This window comes from Passer domesticus, chromosome 14 (genome assembly GCF_036417665.1).
Source record: "Passer domesticus isolate bPasDom1 chromosome 14, bPasDom1.hap1, whole genome shotgun sequence".
NCBI lineage: Eukaryota > Metazoa > Chordata > Aves > Passeriformes > Passeridae > Passer > Passer domesticus.
Window position 1 is genome coordinate 14130749 of NC_087487.1, and position 14581 is coordinate 14145329.

Here is a 14581-nt window from a genome sequence, read left to right on the forward strand (position 1 = left end):
CAGCAGGTTGCTGATGACTCATTTGGCTGCTGCCAGCCTTGCCAAGCACTCCAAGAGGTCACCAGGGGCCCAGACACAGAGTGACGTGCAAGGCAAAAGGGAACATCCCAGTTAGGAAAGAACACGGGGCTTTATAAATAATTGCAGAGACAGGGAGTGTGGCAGCAGGTAGGAGGAGGGACAAGAGACCCGAGGCAGCAGTTTTCCAAAGTGTAATATCCTTGCTAGACTTTTCCAAGCTGTTCCTCTAACCAGGAAAGGGGATGGTTTTGGAAGTGCAGCTGATCCATCCGAGGAGGTGCTCCAAACCCACCTGCTTGGGCTGGCTCAGCAAATGCAGCTCTGGGGATGCAAGTCAGGTTCATCTGTTGGGAGTGCGAATGGATCACTGTCAATACTCCATTAAAATGTTGAAGGGAGGCCAAGAGCACAGCTCAGGGACAGGGAGGGGGTGGGGAAGAATGGGATGCAAACAGGGAGGCAGGTTAGATTGCACCAAAACCTGAATATTTCACTCCATTATGGAGCAAGTGCCCATAGCAGATTTCTGTTATTTACCTAATGCACAGCTGCTAGAAAAAAAAGGAGTCCTGTTACTAATCTCACCCTGAGGGCTCATTCATGCCACAGAAGAGATATTCCTGACCCTCTACATGGGGGTCTTGGGATAAAGCTTTGGTGGGGAGGTGAAGGAAAAAGGCTCAACTGTGCAGGCTGGGCTGTGGCTGACAACCAGCTCTGCAAGGATGGCAAGGGGACTCTTCCTCCTTGTGCCAAAGGCAGTGGAAAAAGCCAGCAGAGGACCAGTTCATGAAACAGGAATAGAGTCCTTGTGTCCTAGCTGATCTGCCCATGGGTTTATGGTGGGGTCACTCTCTTCCTCCCCTAATCTCTAGAAGCTGTGGTCTAGCTCTAAGCCAGTAGGGTTTGCCTTCCTTCACTTGGTTTTCCAGGCTGTAACTAACTTTTTTTCCCCAATTCTCTTCACATTTTACTGCTGCCTAGACATGTAGCCACCTTGCCCTGGAGTTACATCCCCCTGTAACTGTTACATTCCCCCCCTGAGGGACCTGTGGACCCTCACAGTACAGCTCTTATCCCCCAGACTCAGTCTGGTCATCCTTGTGGACTGTGGAAAAATCAGGTTTATTCATAGGGAAGTTGAATGCACCAAGACACTTTTTTTCCCCCTGCATTTAAATAAATTTATTCCACTCTCTGCTGCTTATCCTACATAAACTAAATCAGGATTTAGACCCTGTGTTTTCCCCTGCCCAGAACTGGGACAAATTGAAAGCCTTGTTCTGCTGTTCAGCATTCTCTCTTTTACTCATATCGTCTAGAGGATGCTGTTTAAATAATGTCAGGGGAGCCTGAGTTGAAGAGGGAATAAAAGAACAGTCTCCCAACTCACTGCTAGGATGGGGAATTCTATGGCTGAACCTGCAGCTCCTGCCTTGCCCAGACACACAGACAGAGTCAGTATCAGCCATGCCTTGTTTCTGCCTGGAAAGCCAGAGCTAGAAATCACTGGAGAAAGCCTGGGTGAAAGAGAGAAAGCAAAGAAGGGAAAGACCATGGAAAGTCTTTGCCTTTAATGTGAGCTAATGTCTTTCCTCCTGCGTCGTGGAACATCCTCAATTTCCTGTTTAACTTAAAGTCAACACATCTGTCATGTTAGCATCGCCCGCTGCCTGGTTTCCCCAAGCCACCCCCTCCCATCTGCTCTCCCTCCTCCCTTCCCTTCCCTCCCCTTGCTCCGTGGCTGGGGGTGTGTGTGTGCCTGCGCTGGTGTTCTCTGCTGGCTGAGGGACTTTTCCATAGCTCCTGCCTCAGTACCTGGATGTGCTGGCAGCGGGATGATCGGCTTGGCTCGCGGAGCATTTACTTCTAATCTCCGGCTTGTGACATCCCAGCAGAAAGGGGCAAACCCTTCAGGAGCAGCTCTGCGGGCTAGGCAGAGGGGAAATGGCTGGTGAATGGATGTGGTGAGAGATTTCCTAGTTCTGGTAAGCAATGATGCTTTTCTCTCTTTGGTCCTGTTCTGGGCAGTCAATGCAGGTGCAGAAGAATTAGGGCTTAAAGGGGTAGAAAAGCAAAAGGAGGGAGCTAAAAAGAGACGGGGAAAAAAAAAAAAAAAACAACAGTGAAGCTCATTTGACTTGTAGTGAAGCTTTTCCAGGGGTCAGTGCTCATCAAAGCAAATAATTTACTGTTAAGTGAGAGGCTGGGAATCAAGCAGATCAATGTGTGAGCCTGGGCAGTCGGACCAGCTCTCACTCACAGGCAGATCCATTGCCCACCCTGTATCTTTTTTCCTTTGTGATTTCCAGCTTGGTCTGATATTTTCCATGTAGTCCTATGTGAGCTCCTACCTGAATGCTGCTTTTAACTGCCCTGTGCTTGTTATTATCGGAGTTGTGGGAAGTCATTCATAAATTCCTGCCCCTGAGTTCATGCATAAAGCCTCTCAACTTTCCTAGCTGATGAACTATCTCCATCCTAAAGTCTAACTGCATTTTTCACTGAAGCCAGTCCCCCAGGTCCTGCCAGCAGCTGATATAGAGAGAGGTGCAGATAAAGATGTTTGGGAGGAAGAGGGTCTCACTGGACACTCTGTTGGGACTATGAGCTGTCTGATGTCCTGGACATGGGATTATTCCAAATGAGAGGTTTGCAAGTCAGTGTCTCACAGGATTCTCAAAATAGGTGTCCTGCATCTTAGTCGAGTGACAGCAGAGCTTTTATACCAGGGATGAATTTAGGGCCCTTGTTTAAAGAGGATCAGGGAATAATAAACCTAAGAGCAGCCTTTGCAATCTGGCTGTATTGAATCTGCAAAGGTCTGTACATAACAAAAAACAGAGGAGAAATGTTGTGGGTGAGCTTTGGCAATTTTTCTATCAGGTTCAAAGATATGACCTTCTCAACAGACCTGTGCTTCCCCCAAAAAATGGTGCAGAATTTGGGGATATCAAAACATTTTGTTCTAGATTTATTTATGACAAGCAGAATTAGAACTAGTTCTGGAGAACATTTCAGAGATGACTTGATTATAAAAATATTCCTCTCATGATGTATTTATGCAGAAACCTCCACTTGCTAAAAACTCACACATTTCCTACTCTTTGATGTTAGATGCTGTGGCACTGAGAGTAAGTCACTTTGGGGTTTGTGATTATTTTAGAGCAACCTAGACGTTTCAAGTTATATTAAATTTAAAGAAAAAGATCCTTCTCTCTTCAGCAGCAGGTTTTGACTTGGAGTTTGGTTTCAAGCGTGTTTCAGGGGAACAACCCTTTGACCAAATCTGTGTGGTGAGCAGGGGGTGAAGAGAGCTTGGGGAGCTGGAAGGGGCTTTGTGTGACTAAATCCCAGCACAGGGCAAGAAGGAAAGAGTGCAGGTGCAGGAATTGCCCAATTTGTTGTCTTTGGGGGGTTGATAATGTGAGGAAATCATCTCAGAGAGGACAGCTTTTGTGTCCTTTAACCAAAACATCATGGTTTGTTTCAAAAGATTGAAAATCTTTCATGTGTCCTGGAACATTGCTTCTGAACACCAGTAATGTCTATAAATTATTTTTCTTATTGAATTTTCTTCTAAAGCCTGCAGTAATGTTGATGCCAGAGTATCTCTGCTGTCAGTTTGGTGTTGTGTGCACTTGTCCCACATTCTGTCTGAGATGCTGGCCAATGGTGACTGTGCTTTCCTGTCCCTCTGCAGTGCTGCCTGGCACAGTTAATTTCCCCTGTTTAATTAATGGCTCTGTAATATTTATAAAGAAAAAAGCCTCATACCCATCTGTGATAACTTTGGTGCTTCTGCCAAGATGAAATTCTAGAGCCAAATGAATATTACAATATGCTGGATATAGAGATGTTTATAATGTTCCAAATTTCCTGAGCCATCCTGATTTGATAATGGGGAAGTGAAGGACTGATCCTAAAGTCTGTCTCTGGATAGAAACAGAATGGAATGTGGTAGAGAATTAATGAATGTTATTACTTTAATTGAATTTTAGTCTTTTCTTATGGACATTTGGGTTATAAAGGATGGATTTCCCTTGCGAAAAAAAATCCATTTGGTGAGGGCAGGGAGTCATAAAGAATCTTAAATGAAGAATACTCCAGATAATTCCTGTGATGGCACCTGGCATCAGTCATCCTCTCTTCAAGACAAGGCAATCAAGAAGATGGAAGATTAAACCTTTCCGTGCCAGGGAGACTTCCACGTTATTTGATTGAAATTGGAATCCTGTCACCTCATGCTTGTGTCCCCAGATTTTTCTTACCACATCTGCTAAATTACCACCAGCTATTTGCGTTTGGAACGAGGCCTTCCTCCCTCAGCCCATCTGCTCAGCCTGTTTGCTCTTCCCCTGCAGTCACGACTTAGTGAGCAAGGTTATGGCAAAGGAAACTCACTGGTGTTGGTGGAGAAGGAAGGTGGGATTGATTGAGGTGGCTTGGCAGATTCCCTTGGCTGTGCTGAATTTGAAAGAGGAGCTGGGTTAAAACTGAGGGAAGAACCTCTTATGAATGATATTTTAGTCAGAGAAATGGAGCTGGGGATCTCAGACCACTCTGAGGACAATCCTTCTCTTTTTCTAATACTGTCCCAGGTAATCTTTACAAATAGATGTTAGAGAGTCTCCAATATCTAAGGTGACAACTCCTCTGGACATGTTCTTGACTGCCCTAATGCCAGGGAGGGAGAAGAAATTGCAGCTTCTCTTGCTTGGAGGAGGTTGAAATGTGAGAGCACTGTAGGTATTCTAATCTCTCTCATTAAAGTTGGAGGGGCTACAGGTTTTCAGAGATGTTTCTGCTCACCTTTGTGTGTCAGACCTGGAGATATAGCTGCAGATAGGGATGCCACTGAGATCTACAAAGTTGTGATGTGGAGGAGACAGTAGGGCTGCTGACTTCTGAAATCCAAGACCCAGGCAACATCAGAATTAACTGGGAGAAGCCAGGTACAGCTCCAAGCTGCCTCTTGGCATGGGGACTGTGTCAGGTCTGATGCTGAGCAGGCTCCTCCAGGAGATGCTGCCAGACTGTGAGGGCTCAGCTCTCACTGATTGAGTGTTTCCAGTCAAACTCGGTGTTTTGCTGGGCTTCACAGCAGCTCTTGTGGAAGATGAGTTTGCAGGAAGCTGGAATTCAGCAGCCCTGAGATAGGTGATGGATGGATTTGTCCAAGCCCTGGTTCCCAGCACAGCAGCTGCCTCCTTGGCTGGGAGTAAGGCATGGTGTCCTCTGAGCAGCACTGCAGCATGGGGACTTTGCAGTCCTGGCCTGGAGAGAATCCCTGTGGGGTGTTCTGTAAAATGTGACATGTGAAGAGATCCCTGCAGGATGCTTTTCACCCTGGGGAAAGTGCTATGGGAGCCAGTCTGCTTGTGCAGATGGGCTTCACACCCCTCCTGCTCTCTGCAGGTGAACTGCAGTGGTAAAATCAGGACACAAGTGGTGTCTCAGGGGTTGCTCCCACCACATCCCTCCTGGCAGCAGGGAAAATCCTGCCTCCTCCAAGGGGCACTTCTCGTGCCCTCTGTGGCAGGTGGTCAGGCTGCTGCAGATTAACTGCTGTAATTATGGCAGCTTACAGGTTCCTGACCTCCTGAACTTATATCCAAGCCCTTCTCAGGCATGCAGGACTCTCCTGGTGTCTCTTCTCTGCATTGACACTCAGAGGAGACCCTGTAGAGGAGGTGGTGGTGACTTCTTTGAGGAACCTCATTTATGTTGCAGTTTTTTAAGCAGTCATAGTCCTCCATCAAGCCCGGTTACACCTTGTCCTGCACTCCTGTGAGTCACACTCCCCAGGGGAGTACCACATCTGGGGAATCAGGTTGGAGGCAGATTAGATTTGATGCCTCCTGGAGGATGATTGAGCATTTGGGGGACAAGAATGGAAGCCTGCAAAATTCTTCTCCAGCTGTACTTGGCACAGAGGGTGTGTTGCACAGATGGATAAAGGTTCTTTTAGATTTATAAACCATCCTGGGTGGGTGGATCCTGATGTCATTCTCAGGGCTGTAAATCCAGTAAAATAAGTTAAATTTCTCTGGACTTACACCAGAATAAGAGATAGATGGGCTACTATGAGAGATATGGCACCTCATAATGCAGCAAAGCAAAAAGTGATAATTCTGCTCTGTACACAAAGTCCAGGGCTCTCTCTGACCTGATGGATGGGAAGCAGGAGAAGATTTGTGGCCACAAGAGGTGTGGGCTTTTTACAAAATGGCAACTGGTTCTCAAGTGCTTTCAGCACACTACAAAGCAGGAAATCTGTCCCAAATTCCTCTCATCTGCTTCCACTGAAAGTGAGAGTGGGAGCCAGTGGGATCAGCCATTTCTTGGGCGGTTCATTTGTTCTTCTACACTCCCAAACCAATGCACTTGCAGCCCAGTGCATTTCGGACGTTTTATCAGGACTGTTTCATTGCAGCAATCTAGAGTGCATTAATTATAAGCATGTGTAAATGAGGTGTTAAATGATTTATTCGTAGACCCAGATTAAGAAATCCCAGTGGTTTCTTCTCCTGATGTGTAGATGCTGTTGAAAAAGTCAGACTTGCTGGTATTGAGGAGTCTTTTCACTTGCAATTCAGCCCCAGAATTGCTGGGCTTGGTGCAGGCTGAGCCTCCCTGGTGAGCCAAGCAGGCTGTGACCATGGAAGGAGCAGAGAGCCCATCTCCAGGGGCAGCACATGTGTGATAAATCCTGCTGTTCCCACTGCCAGTCACTGGCCCTCTGGGGACTGTGGTGATGCCCAGGCATTGGGACACCCTTGAGGAGATGGGAAATGCCTTTTGCATTCTCAGAGCCAGAGGATGGGAATTAAGAGTGATTTTAATTAATCTTGTACTTATTATTTATCACTAATTGGATATGCTTTTGGTGCTTTTTTTTTCTTTCTTCTTCTTTTAGATAAGGGTGTTTAGGGTTGGTTATTAGTATCTATTTTATAATTCTAGCAAGAGAGGATCCTTTGTTATTAGGAGCTGAGACAGTGCAAACCATCAGAGAGTGCTGCTGTGCTCTGGCCATGCCTGGATTAGTGCCTGGGGGTGCTGGGCAGCACAGACACCTCCAGCCCAGGGTGCCCAGCAGCAGGAGGGACAAACCAGAGCCTTGCTGGGTGCTGGGATCTTGCAGAGATCAGGGGCTCTGGTAGGAAACATTCATAAACCATTTCTGACCAGAAACATTTGGTGTTGTGACATGATTTTGGAAAGTCAGGCATGACTACAGCAGGTCACTTTGGGGTTTCTCCTTAGGGCTTTATTTCCAAGCTCTCCTCCTCAAGCATGGGGCTGCCAACAGAGTCTGGGCTGAATGCTGCAGAGGCAGCCCACGACAGATGATGTCCTTTCAGCTCCTGTAATCCCTCTGACACACACAGGAGAAGCACTAAGGGAATGAGGAAAGATTAGGAAAAGCCTAATTTTATCCATCCACACACACCCTGCAAATTTTGCAAAGCCTCCTCTATAGCCAAAGTTTACACCCTGCCTGCTTTAAAGAAATGGGAGAGAGCTCAAGTCCTGCTGACTCACAATTACAGGGTGCTGAGCACAGCAATTTCCCAGCCATCAGTAGGAAAGGAAGGAAGATTTACACCTGAGAAGCATCAGGGAATTTGGAAGGGAAGAATGAAAAATAAGGTATTTCAAAGCCATGCTGTTTGAAAGCTGTCACAGCTAGAGCAGAAGGCTGAAGCAGGGCTCACATTTGGCTTTCTCCAGAGCAAATTTGTGGAGGAGGCAAGTTCTCAGGATGGAGAGAGGCTTGGTGAGGGTGAGAGCCCTCATCCCCCCTCTCCCTCTCTGTGCCAGGCAGCTGCTGCTGGTCCCTGCTGTTCCAGGCCATGCAGCTGATTAAATATTGAAAAGGTTTCGTTGCTGTTGCTTGAAAAGCTTCTGTCTGGATGAAAATGAAGTTATGTGAGGACAAGTTTGTGCTGGTGAAACTAGTCTCTGTTTGAATACATCTGGCCATACCATACAAACAGACCCAAAATAGCTTTGTGGGTTTCAATGAAAAGCCACCATCAGAACGTGGGTTTGGGCTCCTCATTTTCAGAGCCAAGGTATGGGAGTGCTCAGGGAGGTGGGGATTGCAGATAGGGGTCAGGCTGAGTTGTCAGAGACCTCGTGGCATTCAGAGGCTGTTGCAGGTGCTCCAAGGCTGGTAGTGATGGGAGCCAGCACCTGAGGTCTGTGTGAGCACACAGCAGCTCCAGGATCAGCTCCCACTCACCCCCAAACCCTGGGACAGACAGTGATGGTGGAAGTGCTGGCAGAGAGATTTGTGATGAGTTATAGGACAAAGGCAGAGGCAGGAGGAGAGCTGGGATTAGAGGTAGGGGCCAAAAGTGTGAGAGATTGACAGGGAGGGTTGATCTGTGGGCTGTGACTGCAGGGAGTGTCACAGCAGCACTGCTTGGCCTGAGACATTTTGTCACTTGATGCTGTCAGAAAAGACACATTTCAGCAGGAGAACTACCTTCATTGTCTGAGTGTCCAAAACAGGCATGCAAATCTATCCTGTGATTAAAGGAAAACTTTGGGAAAATGTCTCTGATCTCATTAGTGTAAGTATAAACAGAGAAAAGATATCAACTTGATTAAAATGCTGCAGTAAGCTGCAGAGATGTGGGATAATCTGTCCTGAAAGCACCAGGCCACCCAGCAGGCAGGGAGCCATCCAGCCTGGAGGAACAGGACAGGATGGGTAAAGAGCTGCTGGTCCCTCTGGGTCATGTGGAGGTTCATACAGAGGAAGGAGAGACAGGATTTCCATCCTTCCTGCAGGGGGAATTTAGCCCTTGCACTGGACTGCATTCTTTGAATACATAATCATCACTGAGCACTGATTTCTGGTAGTTTTATCTATAAATTAAGTCAAATTTTGTCATAATTTTATGAAATATTTCTAGAGTTTGATGGTTGCATCCCATGGGAGAGAAGTCTAGAAAAGCCTGTGAGTAAACATGCCAGCAAAGCTTTGCTTACTTACAGCCTGAGTGAACTGGCCAAGATTTGCTACACATAACAAGGCATTTAGCAGCACTTTTTTCCCCCAATGATAAGGAAAAAAGAGATATTTATCTTCCTTGCTCAGACCACAGTGATATGTGCACAGCAGAATCTGAGTTTTCATTATTCTTTGGACCTAATTGAAACTTGATTTCAAAAATTGCATTAATCAGTTCAGTTTATGGGAGTCATAAAGCAGTTTGTAAGTGGTTTTTTAGTGTTTCATGACAGTTGTTAATTGCATCTGATTAGAAGAACATAGTCACAGCAGGGCTGATGGATGGGTTCTCATCTGAGCAAATCTGGATTAATCTGCAGCCCTAAGGTTGTGGTCCATAACATAATTGAAATCAAATTAAAAATCAAGATTGCTATTAAAATGGGATGTGTGTTCATAGTGAAAGTCATTTGCTATCATTTTGGCATCTTTTTCATTCTTTCAGAGCTCTTCAATTTCAATTATTTTTTTCATAATTATAAGAAAAGTTTTTGCACTGGGAAATATTCCAGCTGGAAGATTTCCAAAAGAAAATATTTCTTTTGACATTTAAAAATCAAATTCTAAAACAGTTTTGAATTCCTACTAGATTTAGATAAGCCATTTGATTACAAAAACATCCAGAATTTCCATCTCCCAACAGTGCACTGAAAAATGCAGAACCTCATTGTAATTATTTAATTAACTATTGTTGAGGGGTTTTTCCCTCCGATGTGCTATGAAATAATACCATGGTTTTGGCAGGCTCACAGCATCTGAGCCCCTGTGGCTCAGCAGAAATGCACGGCAAGTAAGGAAGCAAATGAAGTCTGTTACATTTGTGCTACACAACTTTTCCCTCAAATGGGAAGGAATACCCAGCCTGCCAAACCCCCAGGACGGAATTAAGCCCCCCAGGTAAATAGGTAAATAGTTCAGCTCAGAACAGACCCTCCCCAGGGGTCTTGATCTCCTGTACATCTCCCTGAATTAGGATTTTCCTCTTGAGGTGCTTTGGGAAGGCAGCAGCCCAAGAGTTCTGGGACAAGGCTCCAGCAGAGTCCGTGGCACTTGAATTATAGAAGAAACCTTTGTATTTTTCCAATTAATAAGTGTAGCTCTCGTTTAGTTTCCTCCTTTAATCCCTCCTTTCTATCAGTGTAAAGTGTGTGGGAGGAACTCTGTATGGAGGGATCTTCCCTGGATGGAAAAAGCTCCTTGGCTGCAGGAGTGGTGGTGTGGTGGAGCTCAGGGACATCCACAGATATCCACAAACACCCAGGGATGCCCCTGGGTGTACAGAACCACGGGAGCTGGCAGGAGCTTCAGTGGCCTTTAACAGCAGCAAAACCAGCAGCTCCTTGCCCTGCCTTTCCAGCACGTGGGAGGTGGCAGCTGGTGGATCCCTGCCCTGTGGGGGTACTGGGGATGATGGAGCTGCTTCCCTGATTAACTCTGGCAGCGGCTGCTGAGTTAATTAGTGGGCAGATATAGGATACTAGGCATTACTAATTTGTCCACAGACGCATCTCGGAGCTGAGTGGGTTTGGGATGAATTTCATCCCTGCTGTTAGCAAAAATAATTTTCAATATCTGTTTTGAAATGTTTCAAATTCCTGTTTGAGCAGGAGATGCTGTTGCTGTTTCTGCTGTGAGACTCCATCATGAGGTTCAATCTACATGAGAGTTCAGTCCAGAATCTTCCTACATGGCTGCATTTCACATCCATCTGGCCCTGCTTGCTCATGTCTGGACTTGTGCCTTGCCTTGACAGGCATGGTCATTCAGGTTTCAACTTCTCACTAGGAAGGGGAAATCTTGCTTGCTCCAAGTGAGGGAGATCCAGTTAAACACGAGAGGCTCCTGAGAGGTGCCTAGAAATAATTCATTTACTGTGATTGCAGAAGCAGTGGCTTGTTCTGACCAGTCATGTGTCGTTAAAACACATAAAGGCAGAGATCTCCCAGGATCCAGCTGATATAGAAAGGACAGGCAGGACCCTCAATCAGAGCCTTTAGTAATTTCACAGGTTTGCATGAGCTCAGGGCATCCCAGTGGGAATTCCTGTCCTTGCAGCTGGAAGAGAGCTGTAACCAAATGTTCATTGTGGCAGTGGCCATGGCATGATCTGTGCATCAGCAGCTCCATTTCCTGCTGGTTCCAGGTAGGCAGATGTTTTCTTTGGGAGTGTTCTGGAGACTGTAAGTAGTTTGGATTGGGATATTGTGCCTGTGCTGCATCTGCTTTTATCAGATTCTTCTTCTATAGGACATCAGAGATAGCATCTCCTGAGTGGATGATGGAAAACAGGTGGAGTAAAAATGGAGAAAGGTTGAAAATGGAGTTACCTGTTAGTTACTACTCAGTTACTCATCACAGAGGTTTTCTTTCTTTTTTCCTCAGTGATTGCTGAGTCAAATATGCATATCACACTTAAACAAGCTGATTTTGAACACTTCTGCAGAGCATTTCTTGCTTTCAGATGGAGTCAATTACTGTGCATGTATTTACCCAGCCCAAGGAGCCTGCCAGGCTCCCATCTATATTTCATCAGCCTCAGCCCTCCCCGAGGCTTGCAGCACTCTGCTCTGCCTGCAGTGAAGGGCTCCTCCACTGCAAAAGCAACAATGACTCAAGAGAAACACACAGACAGATAAAGTTCCCTGGATTTAACATCTCCTGGCAGCCTTGGCCTTATCCCCTTAATGCTGGGTGGCATTTGGATGCTCTTTTCAGCAGCCAGGTACCACCTGATGTTTAATCTACCTGCCACTGGGCTGATGTAGAGAACAAGCTGCTCCTCACACCCTGTGCAAGTTGGAAGCCAACAGCAGCACTGACCCCCTCCTGCCATGCTGTGGTGTCTGTTCCATCTTTATGTCATAGAAGGGTTAAAGACAAAGGTCTCTTAAAACTTCTGGCTCAGAGGTACAGCCAGAGCAGGTTCACACTTACAGGTTACTAACAGCAATTTGATTTTCAGCAGCTCTGCTGATGAGGTTTCTGTCTGTCCCCTCAAGATGCTGTCCTTCAGCCCCAGAAATGTTACTGTCAGGAAGCTTTGTCTAAACTTCAGCATCAGTTTGAATTTCAGGGTTTCACATCCGCTGCAAATGTCCCAGCAGAGCTGGGTCCAGCTGGAGAGTCCCTTTGTACCACCCAGTTAAGCCAATGGGTTCATGGAAAAGAGAAACTCCCCATCTCTCTTTGAAAAACGTGTTCCTTCCCTCTGGTCAAAGAATGTTCATCCAAAAATTTTATTCTCAAAAGAAAAGGGACCTGTTCTGGACAAATTAGAAATGTTGAAGAAGCAAATGTTTGCCTTTGCCCATTTGTGCTGAAAATTACTGAAGCCACTACAGATCACTGAATCAGGGAAAACCAGCCAACTTTTCAAGAAAAATATTACTTTTGTAAAGAAAAATCATTATTAGCACCTCTTTTTTTCATAGAAAACCAGTCTCTTTTTTGATGCTTTTTCCTACTTTATCAGCCTGATGAAACAAACAAGCAAGGAGTAGAAAACAGATTGATTTTTTTAAACATTCAAAATCATTCCCCTGATTTCTAATAGATTCCCCAATTTCTGGGCTCTTAATCAGAATCATGTGGAAGAAACAATCTCTGTTTCCCTCAGCAGGGCTGTATTTTTAGAAGAGATGCAGAAAAGAGAGATAAGGTGTTTTTTCTTCAAGCAAGATATGGGCTTTCCAATAGTGATCCCATTTTTTTTATTATTTTGATTTTACTTTAGGATTGAAGTACAGTGGGTCTTGATGGTATTTAACCCCTCTGTACCCATGTGTGATTTCTTTACATTGCTTTTATTGTGGAAAGAATAAATGACACATTAGAGTTAAATCTTCAGTCAATGATAGTGCAGTTCACTTTTCCTGCAGTTGGGATCAAGCCAAAGGAATAATTGTGTGTATCTATGCAATGCATATCTCCAAAATCTCCAGCTCACATTGCTCTGGGATCCCAACACAGGTGATTTTATTGCAGTTAATACCTGCTGTAATTAGGAACGTAATTAAATATCCTCTGATCTTACCCCTCTCAGAGTTAAACAGCTCAGGGGGCTGATTCAGATTCTCCAACTCTCTCTTCACATGGTCTCCTACAGCAAAGCACAGGTGATTTTTAGCATACTTTAAATACAGACAATGCTCAGGGGCAAACAGACCAGCAGCATGAGCCAATGTCAGTTGTAAGTTCCTAAAAAGTACATGGAATGTGCAAAAAAAAAAAAAATATCCCACAGAATGACTGAGCTAGAAAGGAGCAGGGAGGTCAGGAAAGCTGGAAACCATGGCCACCTTTGAGCAGAGAAAGTCAGCAGTGCTCAGCCATCTGTGGGTGATTTGTCAGGTTGGAGTGGAAACCAGCCTGGAAGGAGCTGCTCTGTGGCTGGGGGCTGTGCTGGGGGTGCTGTGCTGGAGTGAAGGATCAGCAGCTTTGCCTTCTCTCGGCAGCCAGGTTTACTCTACCAGAAGAAATCAGCCCTGTCCCTGAGCCAGGGGAGCTCTGTGCATGATGTCATGCTGCAGGGAAACCCCTTGCTGCAGAGACCACAGTCAGTGCTTCCCTCCTGCAAAGTGCCACGAATGGGAGAAGCAGAGAGAAAAGTCAGGCAAAACTTCCCTGCCTGTACCAGGGAGCTCAGCCTGGCTCTGATCTGGCTGGGACAGGTGGGTGCCCTAAATGAGCAGAGCAGAGGTGGCTGTTGGTTTGTAGGAACAGCACTGAGGCAGCCTTGGGGTGTACAGGGAAATATCAGGGATAGACCTGGGCTCACAAAGCCCTGCTGTGTTTGCAATCCACTGCAGTGAGTGGCACCACTGTGCTGTCACCCAGCTCTGACTACACAGTTTGCAATGTTCAGAGACAGCAACAGTTTGGGAATCCTCAGGGAGAGACATTTTCTTTGTTTTCACCAAAGGAGGAGAGTAATTTCAAAACAATTAGGGGTGTTATTTCCCAGAGAAAATCCTGCCCATCTCACAGTAAATTTTCAGGGTACATTGCTTGCAGACAGCAAACCTCTGCAGTCCTCTCATCCCTGCATTAAACTCTGGTACCCCAAATTCACACTTTACAAATTCAGTGCAGCTGCTGTTGAACAGAGACCTCCTGCAGAATCTTGGAAGGAGAGCCTAGATGAGGACATCTGGACAGGGGACACTTAGGAAGCAGGTAAAGCTGTCACCTACACTCTGTAGAGGACTGACAGACCTTTCAGACAGCAGATTTTATGAGATAATGTCTTGCTAAAAACTTTTTAAAAACCACAAGGGGCCAAATGCCTCACCTGGCAGTCTGTCAGCCATTCCCTGGCTCCCTGACAGGGAAGTGTGAGGTTACACTTTGATAAATAACTTCTGATCATCACCTCCTTGCCACTTTCTTCACCTGGGATATCCTATCCTTTTTCCCCTGAAGAGGCACTAACATTATCTGCCTTGAAGTATTTGTTATCCCCTTGAAGTTTGCCAGCTAAACCCCCCAGGCTTGTCATCTGGAGGACACCTGCTCTCACACTCCAGTTCCTCC

At 45.8% G+C, this 14581-nt stretch overlaps 1 protein-coding gene across 3 annotated transcripts in view; it reads left to right on the forward strand.

The window, feature by feature from the left end:
• Positions 1–14581, forward strand: part of SV2B (synaptic vesicle glycoprotein 2B) — a 60671-nt gene that overhangs the window by 4654 nt on the left and 41436 nt on the right. The window contains exon 1 of one of the 3 annotated variants that reach the window (XM_064388650.1): positions 1764–2009. The exons of the other annotated variants lie outside the window; for them this stretch is intronic. The gene's annotated coding sequence lies outside the window, so the exon portion shown is untranslated. Of the gene's footprint in view, positions 1–1763; positions 2010–14581 lie in introns of those variants that run through there. 3 annotated transcript variants of the gene reach the window in all.